The 16845-nt window shown below is 39.5% G+C and overlaps 1 pseudogene across 1 annotated transcript; it reads right to left on the bottom strand.

Moving 5' to 3' along the window:
• Positions 1 to 461: 461 nt before the first annotated feature.
• On the bottom strand, positions 462 to 2943 carry LOC308547458 (large ribosomal subunit protein eL32 pseudogene; annotated as a pseudogene). Its single transcript has 3 exons — positions 2819 to 2943; positions 836 to 1029; positions 462 to 726 (listed from the first exon to the last, which is right to left on the bottom strand). The product of its transcript is annotated as a large ribosomal subunit protein eL32 pseudogene (transcript).
• Positions 2944 to 16845: the final 13902 nt, after the last annotated feature.

Below are 16845 nucleotides of genomic sequence, written 5' to 3' on the forward strand. Positions count from 1 at the left end.
ACTAGACTTATTGTGGTGATCATTTTGCAGTATGTTTATGTATCAAGTCATTATGTGGTGCACCTGAAACTAATATAATGTTGTATGTCAATTATATCTCAATTTTATTTATTTATTTATTTATTTTTTAAATATATCTTTATTGATTTCAGAGAGAGGAAAGGCGAGGGAGAGAAAGAGCTAGAAACATCGATGATGAGAGAGTCATTGATCGGCTGTAGCTCGCAACCTGGGCATGTGCCCTTGACCGGGAATCGAACCCTGATCGCCTGGATCCTAGGTCGACGCTTAACCGCTGAGCCACGCCCGGCAGGGCTATATCTCAATTTTTAAAAAAGAGGAAGGAGTGAGCACAAAGTTGTGGTTAGCACAGATGGAAGAGAATTATCATCTTATTTTATTTATTTTTGCCAAATGGCAGAATTTTATGTTTTTTCAAATACAACATGCACACAATCTGTCTATTCGTTTTCCTCGCTGCACAGTCTGGCACTGGGATTGGTCACCGTGGTGGCCAGCTGGGTGACTCTTTGCACAATAGCTTACAGTTCTTTGAGGAGACGCTGTGAGCAAGCTCAGCACAGTGAGATTTGTTGTGCTTCAAGCTCCTTGACGCTGTGGCACAAAAGTCACTGGGCAGCATGTGCTTTGTTTTCTTGCTCCCGTAACCAATCTTGGGCATCAAGATCTGGCCCTTGAATCTTCCACACACCCTACTGTCAATGCCTCTGGGTTAAACACCTCGCTGACTGGTCACGAGTGTACATATGTTTCTGTGTCCTAACATTGCTGACCGGTCACGAGTATTCAAGTGCGGAAAAGCAGCTGGCCACACAGGTGGGCTCTGGCTCCAAAGAGCCGGTCAGCAAGGTGTTAATTTCGACATACTGGTCTGACTGGTGCCAGATGAACTTCTTGGTCCTCTTTTTGACAATCTTGGGCTTCACGAGGGGTCTGAGGGCAACTATGATGCCAAGTAGGAGATGGGTGCCACCTTTGTAGCTAGCGCCGAGGAAGAGTATTATCTCACTTTATGACAGAGTCATGTTCCAAAAAAAGAGTGAACTAAGTCTAACAATAAAAATGAATAGAGCCCTGGCTGGATAACTCAGTTGGTTAGAGCGTCCTCCTGATATGCCGAGGTTGCAAGTTCAATCCCTGGTCAGGACACATATAAGAATCAACCAATGAATCATAAATAAGTGGAACACCAAATCCATGCTTCTCTCTCCCCCCCCCATCTCTCTCTCAAATCAGTGAATAAAAATTTAAGGAAAAAAAAAAAAAGAGATGAGTGTAAAATGTTTCATATAATTTCGAAAACAATTGCAAAGGAGAGAGAAATGGGTAGGATCAATTCCGAGGGAAAAGATCAGAAGGAGTCTATAGTGAGAAGCGGCACGCAGAACGTGGAAGTAACTATTCACCTGCACTTCAGCACTCAGCACGTGCCTTGGGTACTGCGTCCTACGGGAGGGGTCCTGCTTTAAGAACACTGATAGACTTGTAGGATCCAGAGGAGACACAAACAGCATGAGGAAAATCTGCAAGTACTTGAAGGCCTCACATAGAAAATGGATTGCATTTATCTTGTAGAAGTCCAGAAGGCAGGCAGAAAACAACAGCCTAAAGGTGTGGTAAAAGCCAACAACATTTCTTGATAGTTTACTGTATGCCAGACACTGTGTTAATTATATTTATCATTTCATTAAATACTCCAAAAATTAACAAAGTATTATTATCACCCCCACTTTACAGATGAGAAAAATGAGGAACAGAGAGGTTAAATAGCTTATCCATGCTCACAAGTAGTGAATGGCAGAACTACAGATTTTAAAAAATTATCTTTATTGTTGCAAGTGTTACAGATGTCCCTTCCCCCTCCCCATTAACTCCCTCCACCCCTCTCCCACCACCACCCTCCCCAGGCTTTCACTGCAATATTGTTTGTGTCCATGGGTTATGAATATATGCATATAAGTTCTTTGGTTAATCTCTTCCCTCTGAGATTCATCAGTCTGCAAAACCACAGTTTGAAGGGAGAGAGACTGAGCCCAAAGTCCACCTGCTTGTGTGGAAAGAATCGTGAACTAATGAACTTGCAATCACAAGAAGTATTCAGCAGAGGCTGCCTGACAGCACTGCAATCCAGGATGCTTTTGAGGTGCATCTTTCCTTCAGAGGGACATCAATGTACCTATTGCTAAGCATATTTTTCCAACTCTGAGAATTATGAATTTAAAACTCTGCAAGAACATATTCCAAGATGTTACCAGTATTTAACACAGATTGCTGGGATTATAGGATATTTTTACTTTTTATTTAGACTTTTCTGTACTTGATCCATTTTCTTACAGTAAGCATATACTACGGTTACCATTACAAACACTTGAGCACTTTCCTACTGAGGAAAGGAACTTAATCTATGAATCTGTGCACAAAAATGTGAACGAATGATTTCTGTATGGGTCAAAGGGTATTAAATAAGCTTTAAGTAAGTATTTATTTACTTACTTTTAAATACTTTTAAATAAGTATTTAAGAAACTTAAAACAAAGTTTCCCAGAGTACAATTTTTTTTCCTGAAAAATATTACTGATCTTATATAATTTTCTCTTTCCACTGAATTAAAAAAAGTTATTATATTGAAGAAGCAGGACTCATGGGTGTCATATGAAAACAGCTTTATTCTCCTCCATTCATCTCCCCCACACCACCTGCTCACACCCATTCTGGGGGTTATCGGTGGGTCTTCAGGCCCTCCCCATCTCACTGGGCACCTCTCAGCAGTGGTCCTCTCATATTCAAGCAAAACTACCTCCTGAGTCTCTGATTCCGGGAGGACAGTTCCAGTCTTCTGCTGAGATCCCCTGGCCCCTCCAGGCTCTGTTGTCCCACAGGAGTTAACACAGTCCCAGCAAGGCTGTCCCAGGCGGCCCGCATGTGGCACTAGGAACCACTCCTCTTGGTCCGCCACTAGAGGGCGCAAAGTTACTCCCTAAACACCGCCCCTAGTCTTCCCGGTCTGCCTGCCCGGGCAGGTTCAGCCAGGCAGTTGCCTGTAGGTTACCAGCTGTGTGGACAGTTATCGTTTCCCATTGGCAGAGGGCCGGTCACAGCACATCGATCACACCTTCCTGAGATATCTTGTCTAATCTCCTACTGCAAGTATTTTATACCTGCAAGGTGGGATCTGCGTTAAGGGTAATGAACTAGTTCTAAATATCTGCTTTGCCACTTGTGGCTGGTGGCCTAGCACCTGCCTCACTTTGGGAACTAGAAGTGGTTAGCACCCATCATCTCGGGTTCTCTGAACAAACAAAGACTGAACATGAACTATTACTTGAAAACTCACATACATGGAATCTTACTGGTGTTTTGTCATTACACTTGTGGAAAGAGGGAAAGGAAGGAGGGAAGGAAAGAGGGAAAATGGAAAGGATTTAACATTTTCCTGAGCATCTATTATGTACCTGCTGCTATGCCAACTTTGAAATACACATATTTTGGGTGTTATTATCCTAGAATTTGCAAGTGAGTTTGCAATGGAAGCTCATGGAGGTGACCGAACTTGCACAGATCACACAGCTTAGCAGTTGTGGGGTTCTGGGACTTGCTGACTCTAAATGCAATGCTTTTTTTTTTTTTTAACCTATACTTACTTTCATGACTATATCCTGATCAATTACTGTTATGTGTGGTAAACCAATGACCTTTATTTTTTAAATAAATAAAAGACCAGAATGTTATTTGAATTCTTTTAAATGGGAGAAAGGGGGACTCCTTTTAAAAAGGAAAGGCTGGATGAGTCATTGATCACTTCTCTGCTGTTGCTGAAGGCCCATGCCTAGGCTGTTCCTATAAGGCAGTGTTCTTCAAAGACCATCTGCAACAGAGTCACCTTGAACTTGTTACAAGTGCAGATTCCTGAACTGAATCTTGTATTAATTTCCTATTGCTGCTGCAACAAATTACCACAAGCTTAGGGCTTAAAACAACACAAACCTATAGTTTTACAGTTGCAGAAGTCCGAAGTCTAAAATGGGTAAAGCAGGGTGTATGCATTCTGGATGGTGTAGGGGAGGATCTGTTTTCTTGCCTTTTCCAACTTCTGGCATTCCTTGGTTCATGGCCGCATCATCCTGTCCTTTGCTTCTGTCCTCACATCTCTGAGGGTATGAAACTCCTGCCTGTGTCTTTCACGTATAAGGATCCTTATGAGTACATTGGGCCCACCAGCACAGTGTGGGATAATCTTCTCATCTCAAGATCCTCGACTTAATCACATCTGCAAAGTCTTTTTGCAAAGTTAGGAGACACATTCACAGGTTTGGGAGATTAGAATGTGAGCATCTTTGAGAGGCCATTATTTTGCTTATGATGCCCAAGGAATTCCTGTTGAGAAGTTTTATCTGGGAACCTAGGAAACTTATTTCACAAGCCTCCTGATCATTGTTACACTAAAGTTGTCACATCTAATGTCTTCCTCAACAACCTAATCTAAGTGTGTTCCATCAAATTAACAATGAAAAGAATATAAAGTATTCCTTTTGCCCTAACCCAGTGTTCTAATGTCAGATTGTTTGGCAGTATTTTTTAAAACTCTTTTTATTTTGCCTTCAACACCCTAACCAGTCTACCTTTTCTTCTCACTTGAGGCTTCCAGTATTTATTGTCTCCTTACCAATATTTTTTATAATTCGGGATATCCAAATAAGAGAGCTCAAAGTACTAATTGCAGGATTCTTTACTAAGATTTCAAAACAGACTAATTGTTTACAATATTGTGGTTAAGAGCATCAACTTTATAGTCAAATAACCCTGTTTCTGGTTCCAGATATGCCCCTTACTAGCTGTCTAACCCAGGCTAAGTTATGTAACTTTGTTGTGTCTAGATCTTCTCACAAAATGAAGATGACAATAGTCCCTGTCTCTTAGAGTGTTGTGAGGATTAAATGGTTATTACATGGAAAGTGCTTAGACTGCTATTTACTGCATGGTACTGATTCAATAAATGTTAGCTCTTGTTATTGCTCCTGAACAGTGTTGTTCACCATATTTGCATCTCCTTGTATGTTACTGCTGTGCTTTCGGGGTGAGTGTACACACCCAGTTTTTGTCTTCATCAGTAGTCAAGGAGAGAGAATAAGTAGCACAGGTATCCTGTGGTTGCTGGTGGGGCTACTTTATTTTCTCTGCAGACTATTTGCCTTACAAAGCAAGGTGCTCAGAGGGAATGAATTCAGGGGTCCTAAAGACGGGAGAGTAGGGTGTGGTCCTGTAAGTAAGGACTTTCCTGCTGAAAGGAGGAAGATAGACAACAAATTGGTCACTCTCAGCTGAAGGTCAGAGGTCAGAGATGTTCATCCTGTCAGCGGGAGAACCGGAGGAACCCTCAAGGAGAGGGGTGTATCTGTCAGTGTCCTAGCAGGAAAGAGACGGTACATTCAAACTGGGATTATTTTAGAAGCATTTAATAAAGGGATGTGGGAGAGGAAGAAATTTCCCTTTACTCTTCTAGGTTCTTCTGTCTGGTTTAATGATTAGATCAACATAAGAGATCAATAAGAGCAAATAACCCAATTTAATTACACATGTACATACAGGAGCCCCACATACATGAGAGGTTCATAGACGGAGGGACAGTGAGGTATATATGGCCTTCTGAGCTAAGGGTGAGGTAAGGTGACTTGGGGCTGCAGAGGGGAGAGTGGCACTGCAGCATGGTTAAGAAGGGCGGAGGCTCAGTAATTACACGTTTGCCCTGCCCTATGGAGAGGTCCCAAAAAACTTACTTCTGTTGATCACTCTTATTATGGGCAAGACCCCAAATTTAAATTCTTTAAGGGAAAAAGAAAAGTTTCTCTTGACCCTGTAGGGTCTCAATTTTCAAAATAATCTACATGCTAAAGTAGCACATCTTGGGGAAGCCAATTCCAAGCCCCTTCAGTGACAAAGGTGGCAAGGAGTAGGGTGTCCTTGCCTTACTGGCAAGCACCAGCACCAGCACCCGCACCAGCACCAGCACCAGCACCAGCACCAGCACCAGCACCAGCAGAGGTGCAGTACTGTCACTCAGCTGATGGGGCGTGGGGAGAGCAGAGGCAGAGCCAGCCATGTGGTAGAGCCCGGGGCAGGATGGGGTACGCCCTGGGCCACCTCTAGGGAGGAAGGGGGGGTAAGAAAACTCTGACCTCATTTCCCTCCCTCTGATCTGCTGGGGTTCTTTGTTGGCGAGACCTGGCTGGAAGCCAGAGGACATCTGTGTAGTGCCCATGGTCAGCCCCGTGCAGCTCAGAGCAGGGCTGAGAAGGGTGCAGAACCATTCTGGAAGGGCATATGAACGATCTCCAGGACAGGGAGTATTTTCACTCCCTGAGAAAGATATTGCTGCCATAAAGAGGCGGTGGAAGAATGAGTTTAATCTGTGGAAGGGTGGGAGGCACAAGACAGCTGGCACATTCCAAGCAGCCCGTGAGCTGGTCAGCACCACGAGAGGTACAGAGCACTCCAAATAAGCCCCGCGGGACAACTGGCAGGACTCGTGTGAGCTTGCTGTGTTTCAGGGAGGGTCTCGCCTGGGGTGGTGCCTTCCCCGGCACAGGGCATGTCCTCAGGAGCACTGAGCTTTGTCAGGGAGCCACAGACTGTATTTCATCATATTATGAAAAGACCTTTGCTGATAAGCTAGAGTACTTAGGAGTAAGAAGCACTGATATGCTCCGTGGAGGGCGTTGTATGATCTCCAAGCAGAGCTGGGGCCTGGGCCAGGGTCCTTGGTACAATAGACACACCTGGGACAAGGGCTACCCTGCTTTAGTACATTATACCCAGATATTTAGAATGCCCCGAGGAAAGAAACATTATTCTTAGAAGCTTAAAGATTCTAGATATGTAGATAGGAAGCAAATGAACAGAAATAGCAAGAAAGACAGGGTGTGCGAGTGCGGGGCGGGGATGTTGGGAAAATGGCTGAAGAGGATTAAATAGTATAAACTTCCAGTTATAAAATAAATTAAGTCCTGGGGACATAATATACAGCATGGTGACTATGGCTAAAAATAGTGTATTGCATATTTGAAAGTTGCTAAGAAAATAGGTCTTAAAATTTCTCATCACAAGGAAAAAAAATGTGTGTGGTGACCGATGTTAACTAGACCTATTGTGGTGATCATTTCACAGTATATACAAAATATTGAATCATGTTGTACACCTGAAACTAATATAATGTTGCATGTCAATTTTACCTAAATTTAAAAAATAACAGGAAAGAAAATCGAAAGGTTTTAATTTGGAAAAAGAATGGAGCAAGGCCCTGGCTGGGTAGCTCAGTTGATTAGAGTGTAGTCCCATATGCCAAGGCTGCAGGTTCGATCTCAGGTCAGGGCACATCCAAGAATCAACCAATGAGTGAATAAGTAAGTGGAACAACAAATCTCTCTCAAATCAATTTTTTAAAAAAAGAATGGACCAATTTGAGAATTTAGGTGGAACACACAATTATTAGCAGCATAAACCTGGAGAACAGTAATGTCAAGAAGTAAAAGAATGCTAGTCAGTGTCAGGAAACACTTCCAACTGTACATCCTGCCTCTTCTATATACTTCTCACCCAGCAACCAGAGCAGCATTTAGAAAACTTAAATCTCTATGTGTCGCCCATCTGTTTTGAACCTCTCAGTAGCTTTCCCTGGAGGTTTGAATGAACCCAAACTCCCTACTCTACCTGAAGTTCCCCCATGAAATCTCCCATATTTGCCTCTCCCTGTATATCTCCTATAAACTCATCTTCACTCACTCTATTCCACCAATATTGACCATCCCTTTCCCAAAACTGATGCTCTTTTTTTTTTTTAATTCTCACCCGAGAATATGTTTACTGATTTTTTTTTTTTTTTTAGAAGGAGGATGGGGGAGAGAGAGAAACATCAATGTGAGAGAAGTATCAGTTGGTTGCCTCTAGTACATGCTCTGATAGGGGATCGAACCTTGGCGTAGGTATGTGCCCTGACTGGAAATCAAACTTGCAGACTTTTGGTGTACAGGACAATGCTCCAACCAACTGAGCCGCCTGGCCAGGGCAAGGCTGCCTGCTCGAGAGCTCGTGTGGTTCTCCTGCCCGGACTGCTGGCCCCATAGAATTAGAGCCTTTCCTGGCCACGTGATCTAAAGCAGGCTGCCCTCTGTTTCTGCACCCTATTTGCTTCCTTCATAGGACTCAAATAAATTCATAGGGTGTGTTTTTTTTGGGGGGGGGCTTGTTTATTTGATTATTGTTTGCCTTTTTCAAAGAATATAAATTCTGAGAAATCAGGGTAGAGTTCTGCTTTGTTTTTCATTAAATCTCTAGTTCCTGTGCCTGGCATGGGTGGGTGGGTGGTGGATGGACAGGTGGATGGATGGCCAAGTCTTCCAAAATCTGTCTTTGTTTTCTCTGCTTTCACTAGAAAACTGTGTTATACATAAGATTTATTTGGGTTTTGCTCTGCTATAAACTGCTAAAAATTTCTTGGCACTTCACAACTGGAGAGAAGCAAAAACAATTAGAGACAAAGCAGGAAGTGATTGGACATGGAGGAGAGGTTACATTTATTCATTCCTGAAAACAATGACTCCAGAAATAACAGGTCTTACTCGTTTTAGAAATTTAAGATTTGCTTCACAAAAACTAAAAAGATCAAAAGCCTAATTTCCTTGTAAGAGAGATTATGAATGAATGTGTGTATGTGTGCTTCATGTATACAAATAACAAAAGAATTTGAGGCTTTTCTAAATTCTGCCTAGTACTTTTGTATAAACAGACTTTTCCTTCTTTGAGAAGAGTGAAAAAAGTTCCAGGAAAATCTGGAAAATCTGTTTTTTGTCTAAAATCTCTTAGAGAGCTTCCTCAAGGATTTATGATGTTTGAGAAATTTTATACCTTGAGACACTGAAAGCCAAGATAGACAGAAATTAGAAGGGGTAGTTGGAAAGAATTGCACCTCCATATACCATCACCCTCACATTTGTTTTTTAATCTGGGTCTAGGAAAACATACAAGAGAGAGAAAACTCTTTTTACCTGATGATAGCATTTATAGCAAGATGTCCTTACAGAGGGGAAAAAAGGCTGAAGGCAAAAAAATGATTCCACAAAGCTGGTTGGGGAATGGGAACAACGAATGCATCTCCACAGGGTGCTGCAGGAAGAGTGTGCATTGTGGATGAGATTATCCTGGATTTGAATTTTTAAGCATCTGGGTTCAAGTCCAGACACAGCCACTTACCAACTATAAAGGCTTGTTCCTCAGTCTCTCCAAGTCTCAGCTTCATGCCCTGTAAAATTAGAAGGATAATAACACATTTTTAGTATGCTATTATAAGGATTAAGTGAAAAACCAGTGTGCATAAAACCCTTATCATAGTACACTGGTATATCAGGTAACCCTTAGTACTCAGTAAGTGCTCAATAAACTTTAGCCACAACTGTTTGTTGAACTCTGTGGAGAAGCAAAATAATGTGAGCCACATATGTAATTTAAACATTTTCTAGTAATTACATTAAATAGTCAAACAGATGAGATGAATTTTAATGATATATTTTATTTAATTTGATATATCAAAATATTTTTAATATATTATCAATATAGATAATTAGCAAGATATTTTACATTTCTTTTTTATGCTCAGTCTTTGAAATCCACTGAGTATTTTCTACTTACAACCCAGTTCAATTCAGACTAACCACATTTCAAATGCATACTAGCCACCTATGGCTAGTAGCCACTGTACTGGACAGTGCAGGTCTGACTTCTGTCCTTGAATCTCACACAATGACCCCTCAGTGCACAAAATTTCATTTTTAAAGTGACAAATTCCAGATTCCAGCTGGAAAATACCTTCATACCCTGCTGCTATTCCTGTTTTACAGGAAAGCAGCAGGCAAAACACTGTTAAATATAAGGTGAAGCAATTTTCTTTGTTTTGAATCATCCTTTCTAAGCTCCACACCTCCCCTCCCTGGAAACTCTCACGTCAATGCTGTGAAACTAGATCAGGTATATTTGTTTTCTGAAATCTCTTGGTTTTTTTTGTTACTACTCAGTAGTATTATATTTTACTCTTAGTTTACTCAAGAATCTTTCTGGAATTCAGAGGCTGAATTATACTGCCAGGTACCAAGATAAAAGGCCTCCACACTTCCTTCTTCGAGTTTACTATGGTCTCATCTGGGAGATGATACAAAAGAGAAAGGGTAAGGGAGAACTCATTCCAGCCTTTCTTTCCCATAAATATTGGGGGGAACCAGCAGATGGCAGCCTAATACTTTGTACAATAAGTTTCAGCCAGGGAAGAGGAGCTGAAGATATCAGTCCCGTCAGTCAGTTTGCTCTTTAATGGAAGTTTATGAGGTAATTCCAGGTGGGTGGTAATGACATTACAGTTAAGGCAGAGTTGACATTCTTCTATAAATCTCTGTCTTCTCCATCTTCATGTGCTTAAGATCTATTTTTTTAAAAAAATCTTATTTTTATTGAAATACATTTGACATGTAAATGGCTTCAATGCTCCAATCAAAAGACATAGGGTAGCTGAATGGATAAGAAAACATGACCATATATATAATGTCTACGAGAGAACCACCTCAGAACAAAAGACACACAGATGAAAGTGAAGGGTTAGAAAAAAATTTCCTTGCAAATGGAAATGAAAAAAAATCTGGGGTATCAGTACTCATTTCTGACAAAACAGGCGTCAAAATGAAGGCCGTAACAAGAGACAATGAAAGCCACTTCATAATACTAAAGAGATCGATACAACAAGAGGATATAACCTTAGTAAACTTATATGTACCCAATAAAAGAGTACCTAAAGGTATACAAAAACTTCTGGAACATTTTAAGGGAGAGATAGACAGCAGTACAATCATGGTAGGGGACCTTAATACCCCACTGACATCACTGGATAGATTTCTAGACAAAAAAATCAACAAGGAAACAGGGACCCTAAATGACACACTAGATCAAATGGATTTAATTGACCTTTACAGAACATTTCACCCAAAAACTATAGAATATAAATTATTCTCAAGTGCACATGGGTCATTCTCAAAGATAGATCACATATTAGGAAACAAAATAGCTCTCTACAAATTCAAGAAGACTGAAATCATATCAGGCGTCTTCTAAGATCACAATGGCAAGACTAGAAATCAACAATAAAAACACCTCAGAACATTCAAACACATGGAGGCTAAACAACAGGTTATTAAACAATGGCTGGGTTACCAATGAGATCAAGGAAGAAATTAAAAACTTCCTGGAAACAAATGAAAATGAACACACAACAACCCCAAATCTATGGGACACAGCAAAAGCAATCCTGAGAGGGGAGTTTATAGCACTACAGGCCTCCTTCAAAAAACAAGAAAATTTTCTAATAAACTCTCTAACACTACAACTTAAAAAATTAGAAAGAGAACAACAAGAAAAGCCCACAGTAAGTAGAAGGAAGGAAATAATAAAGATCAGAGCAGAAATAAAGAACATAGAGACTAAAAAACAAAAACAAAAGATCAATGAAACCAACAGCTTGAAAAGATAAACAAGATTGGTGAAACTTTTGGAAAACTCATCAAGAAACAAAAAGCCCAGCTGGGAGTGGCTCAGCTGTTGAGCTTCGAGCTAGGATCCAGGCAATCCAGGTTTGATTCCCGGTTGAGGCACATGCCCAGGTTGCAGGCTCAATCCCCAGTCTGGGACATGCAGGAGGCAGCCAATCAATGACTCTCTCATCATTGATGTTTCTATCTGTCTCTCTCCCTCTCCTTTCCTCTCTCTGAGATCAATAAAAATATATTTTAAAAAAAAAAAAGAAACAAAAAGAGAGCACCCAAATAAACAACATCAGAAATGAAGCAAGTGAAGTAACATCTGACACCACAGAAATACAAAGGATTGTAAGAAAATACTATGCCAATAAGCTGGACAATCTGGATAAAATGAACAAATTCCTAGAAACATACAATCTTCCAAAACTGAATCAGGAAGAATCAGAAAACCTGAACAAGCTGATAACAACTGATGAAATTGAAGCAGTAATAATAATAATAAAAAAACTCCCAGCAAACAAAAGGCCTGGCCCAGGAGGTTTCACAGGGGAGTTTCATCAAATATTCAAAGAAGACCTAACACCTATCCTCCCCAAACTATTCCAAAATATCCAAGAGGAAGGAACACTTCTAAGCTCCTTTTATGAGGCCTGCATTAGCTTAATTACAAAACCAGATAAAGACACTACAAAAAAAGAACATTACAGGCCAATATTCCTGATGAACATAGATGCTAAAATCCTCAACAAAATATTAGCAAATCAGATCCAGCAATATATTAGAAAAATCATACACCATGACCAAGTGGGATTTATTCCAGGGATACAATGCTGGTACAATATTCGCAAATCAATAAATGTGATACATTACATAAACAAATTGAAAAATAAAAATCACATGATAATATCAATAGATGTCCAAAAAACATTTGAAAAACCCAACACCCACTTTTGATAAAAACTGTCAGCAAAGTGGTAATAAAGGGATCATACCTCAACATACTAAAGGTCACATATGACAAACTTACAGCTAACATCTTACTCAGTGGGCAAAAACTAAAAGCATTTCCCCTAAGAACAGGAACAAGAGACAGCTGTCTGCTTTCTCCACTCTTATTCAACATAATACCAGAAGACCTAGCCACAGAGATCAGACAAGAGAAAAAATAAAAGTCATCTATAATGGAAAGGAAGAAGTAAAACTATCATTATTCACAGATGACATGATATTGTACATAGAAAACCCTAAAGACTCCACCAAAACACTACTAGATTTAATAAATGAATTAGGCAATGTAGAAGGAAACAAAATTAAAACCCAGAAATCGATGGCACTTTTATACACCAACAATGAACTCTCAGAAAGAGAAACTAAAAAAAAAAAAAAAAAAAAAAATCCCATTTACCATTGCAACAATAAAATTAAGATACTTAGTAATAGACTTAGCCAAGGAGGTAAAAGACCTGTACTCAGAAATCTACAGCACATTGAAAAAAGAGATAGAAGAATATATAAACAACTGGAAGATACTGTGTTCCTGAACTTGGTAGAATTAATATCATGAAAATGTCCATACTCTCCAAAGCAATCTATAAATTCAATGCAATCTGTATCAAAATACCAATGGCATATTTCACAGATCTAGAACAAACAAACACTCCAAAAATGTATATGGAACCAAAAGAGACCCCAAATAGCCACAGCAATCTTGAGAAAGAAGAACAAAGTTGGAAGGATCACAATACCCAATATCAAATTATACTACTAAGCCCCTGTAATCAGAACACCCTGGTACTGGCACAAGAACAGATGTATAAATCAGTGGAGCAGAACAGAGAATCCAGAAATCGACCCAAGCCATTATGCTCAATTAGTATTTCACAAAGGAGGCAAAAGCATATAATGGAATAAAGACAGCCTTTTCAATAAATGGTGATGGGAAAATTGGACAGGTATATGCAAAAAAATAAAACTAGACCACCAACTCACAATGTACACAAGAATAAACTCAAAATGGATAAAAGACTTAAATGTAAGTCTTGAAACCATAAAAATCCTAGAAGAAAATGTAGGCAACAAAATATCAGACATCTCACATAGCTGAATTTTTACTGATCCAACATGTAGAGCAAGAGAAATAAAGGAAAAAATAAACAACTGGGTCTACATCAAAATCAATAGCTTTTGCACAGCAAAAAAAAAAAAAAAAAAAAAATCAATATCAAAATTAAAAGGGAATCCAGGGTATGGGAGAACATATTTGTCAATGATATATCTGATAAGGGGTTAATTTCCAAAATACATAAAATACTCATACAACTCAACAAAAGGAAGACAAACAATTCAATTTAAAAAATGTACAGAAGACCTGGGTAGACACTTCTCCAAAGAGAACATAAAATGGCCAAGAGACATATGAAAAAAATGCTCAAGTCACTAATCATCAGAGAGATGCAAATTAAAACCACAATGAGGTACCACCTCACACTTGTCAGAATGGTTACCATCAACAAATCAACAAACAAGTGCTGGTGAGGATGTGGAGAAAGGGGAACCTTAGTACACTATTGGTGGGAATGCAGACTAGTGCAGCCACTATGGAAAACAGTATGGAGTTTCCTCAAAAAATTAAAAATGGAACTGCCATTTGGCCCAGTGATCCCACTTCTAGGAATTTATCCTAAGAAGCTAGAAACAACAATCAGAACTAATATATGTATCCTATGTTCATAGCAGCATTATTTACAGTAGCTAAGATCTGGAAACAGCCCAAGTGCCTTTCAAAAATGGGTTAAAAAACTGTGGTACATTTACATAATGGAATAATATGTAGTTGTAAAAAAAGAAAGATCTCTTACCCTTTGGGACAGTGTGGAGGGACCTGGAGAGTATTGTGCTAAGCAAAATAAGCCAGTCAGAGAAAGACAAGTATCACATGGTCTCACTTATATGTGGAATCTAATGAATGAAATAAACTGACGAGCAAAAAAGATCCAGAGACACTGAAACATGCAACAGACTAATGTATTTCAGAGGGTAGGGTGGTGGTCAGGAAGAGATTAACCAAAGAACTTATTTGCATATATGCATAGCACAAGGACAGATGATAGTTCGAGGGAAGGCCTGGGGAAGGGGCGGGAGGGGGATGGAGGGAGCCAATAGGGGGAATAAAGGGAAATATCCATAATACTTTCACCAGTAAAGATTAATCAAACAAAAAAAAGAGAAATATTTGACATATAACATTGTATAAATTTAAGGTGTATTGTTAAAAAAATGTTTTAATCTTCACCCAAGGATATATTTATTGATTTTTTAAAAAATATATCTTTATTGATTTCAGAGAGAGGAAAGGAGAGGGAGAGAGAGAAATAGAAACATCAATGATGAGAGAGTCATTGATCGAGCCTGCAACCTGGGCATGTGCCCTGACCGGGAATCGAACCCTGATCACCTGGATCCCAGGTCGAAGCTCAATCGCTGAGCCACGCCCAGCCAGACTGATTTTTAGAGAGAAAGGGAGAGAGAGAGAGAAAGAGAAAGAGAGAGAGAGAGAGACATCGAATTGAGAGAGAAACATTGATCAGTTGCCTCCCTCACTTGCCCTCACAGGGAGTCAAACCGGAAACCTTTTGGTGTATGGGAGGATACTCCAGGGAACTGAGCCACCTGTCCAGGGCTGTACATGTTAATTTGATACATTTATGTATTATAATATGATTGCCACTGTAGCAATAATTAGCAACTGTATCATGTTACATAATTGTACTTTGTTTTTAGTAGTTGGAATAAGTTCTAGTCTCTTAATAAGTTTGATGGTCATTATCCAATGTTGTTGTCTTTATTGACGATACTGTGCATTACATCTCTGGGACTTATTTACTACCCTTTGTAAGTTTTTGCCTTTAAACAACATCTGACCTATCTCTCCACCCCTGTCCTGTGGTAACCACCATTTTACTCTTTGTTCTTGTGAGTTTGTTTGTTTGTTTTCTAGATTCAACATGTAAGTGATATCATATAGTGCTTGTCTTCCTCTGCCTGACTTCTCTCACTTAGCGTAGTATGTTCAAGGTCCATTCATATTGTCAAAAATGGCAGGATGGCCCTGGCCGGCATTGCTCAGTGGTTAGAGTATCGGCTTGCTCACCAAGGGTCTCAGGTTCCATTCCTGGTCCAGGCCACGGACCTGGGTTGCAGGTCCAATCCCTGCCCCCAGTCTGGGCAGGTGTGGAAGGCAACCAATCCATGGGTCTCTGTCACATCAATGCTTCTCTCTCCCTCCCCCCGTCCCTTCCACTCTCTCTAAAATTCAATGCAAAAAATACCCCCACTCCTCGGGTGAGGATTAAAGAAAAAAATGCGGGATGTCCTCCTTTCTCATGGCTAAATAATATTTCACTGTATGTGTACGTGTGTGTATATATGATATATGTGTCCCATAAAATCTTTATCCTTTCATCCACTGATGGGCACTTAGGTTGTTTCCATATCTTGGCTATTGTGAATAATGGTGCAATGAACGTGAGAGCAGGTAACTCTGAAATCCTTTATTATTTATTTATGTATTTATTTATTATTTATTTATTTATTTATTTATTATTTATTTATTTATTTATTTATTTATTTTCAGGAGATAGCCAGAAATGGAATTGCTGGATCGCATGTTAATTCTAGTTTTAATTTTTGAGGACCCTTCATATTGTTTTCGCTCGTGGTTGAGTAATTTACATCCTCACCAACATTGTACAAAGGTTTTGAACTGTCTTTTGGCTTGTTTTTCACATTTACTTTTTCAGCTCAAAAGACTGTTCACATAATTTGAATCATAGAATTCAAATGTACACGGAATAATGTATATTTCTAGTTAGTAATAAATATTCATTGTTCTTCTTCTCTTTCTTCCACACCATTAGCTCTATAAAAACATTTAACTTGTATATTGAGTGTTACTGAGGAAGAATTTGTTTTGCTAAATCTGAAACTTTGTTGAGTAACATTCACATTAGGCATGGTTTTGAATTTCGTGCAGCAAACATATGGCTTCTTCATTTTTCCGTAATTAAATAACTTTGCTGAGAGTGTGGCTTCTCAGAAGGATGCATGATAATTAAAACCAGCAAATATCAAAGATCAGATATCTGATTTCACAGTTGAATAAAACTTTTGAAATAATCATTTCTGTGGGTCAGTTTTTCCTTCCAGCAAAAAGCACTGGCTTATTTCAACTTAATAGAAATCAGTTAAGTTGATAATA

This window comes from Miniopterus schreibersii (assembly GCF_964146895.1).
Source record: "Miniopterus schreibersii genome assembly, chromosome: 1".
Classification (NCBI taxonomy): Eukaryota; Metazoa; Chordata; class Mammalia; order Chiroptera; family Miniopteridae; genus Miniopterus; species Miniopterus schreibersii.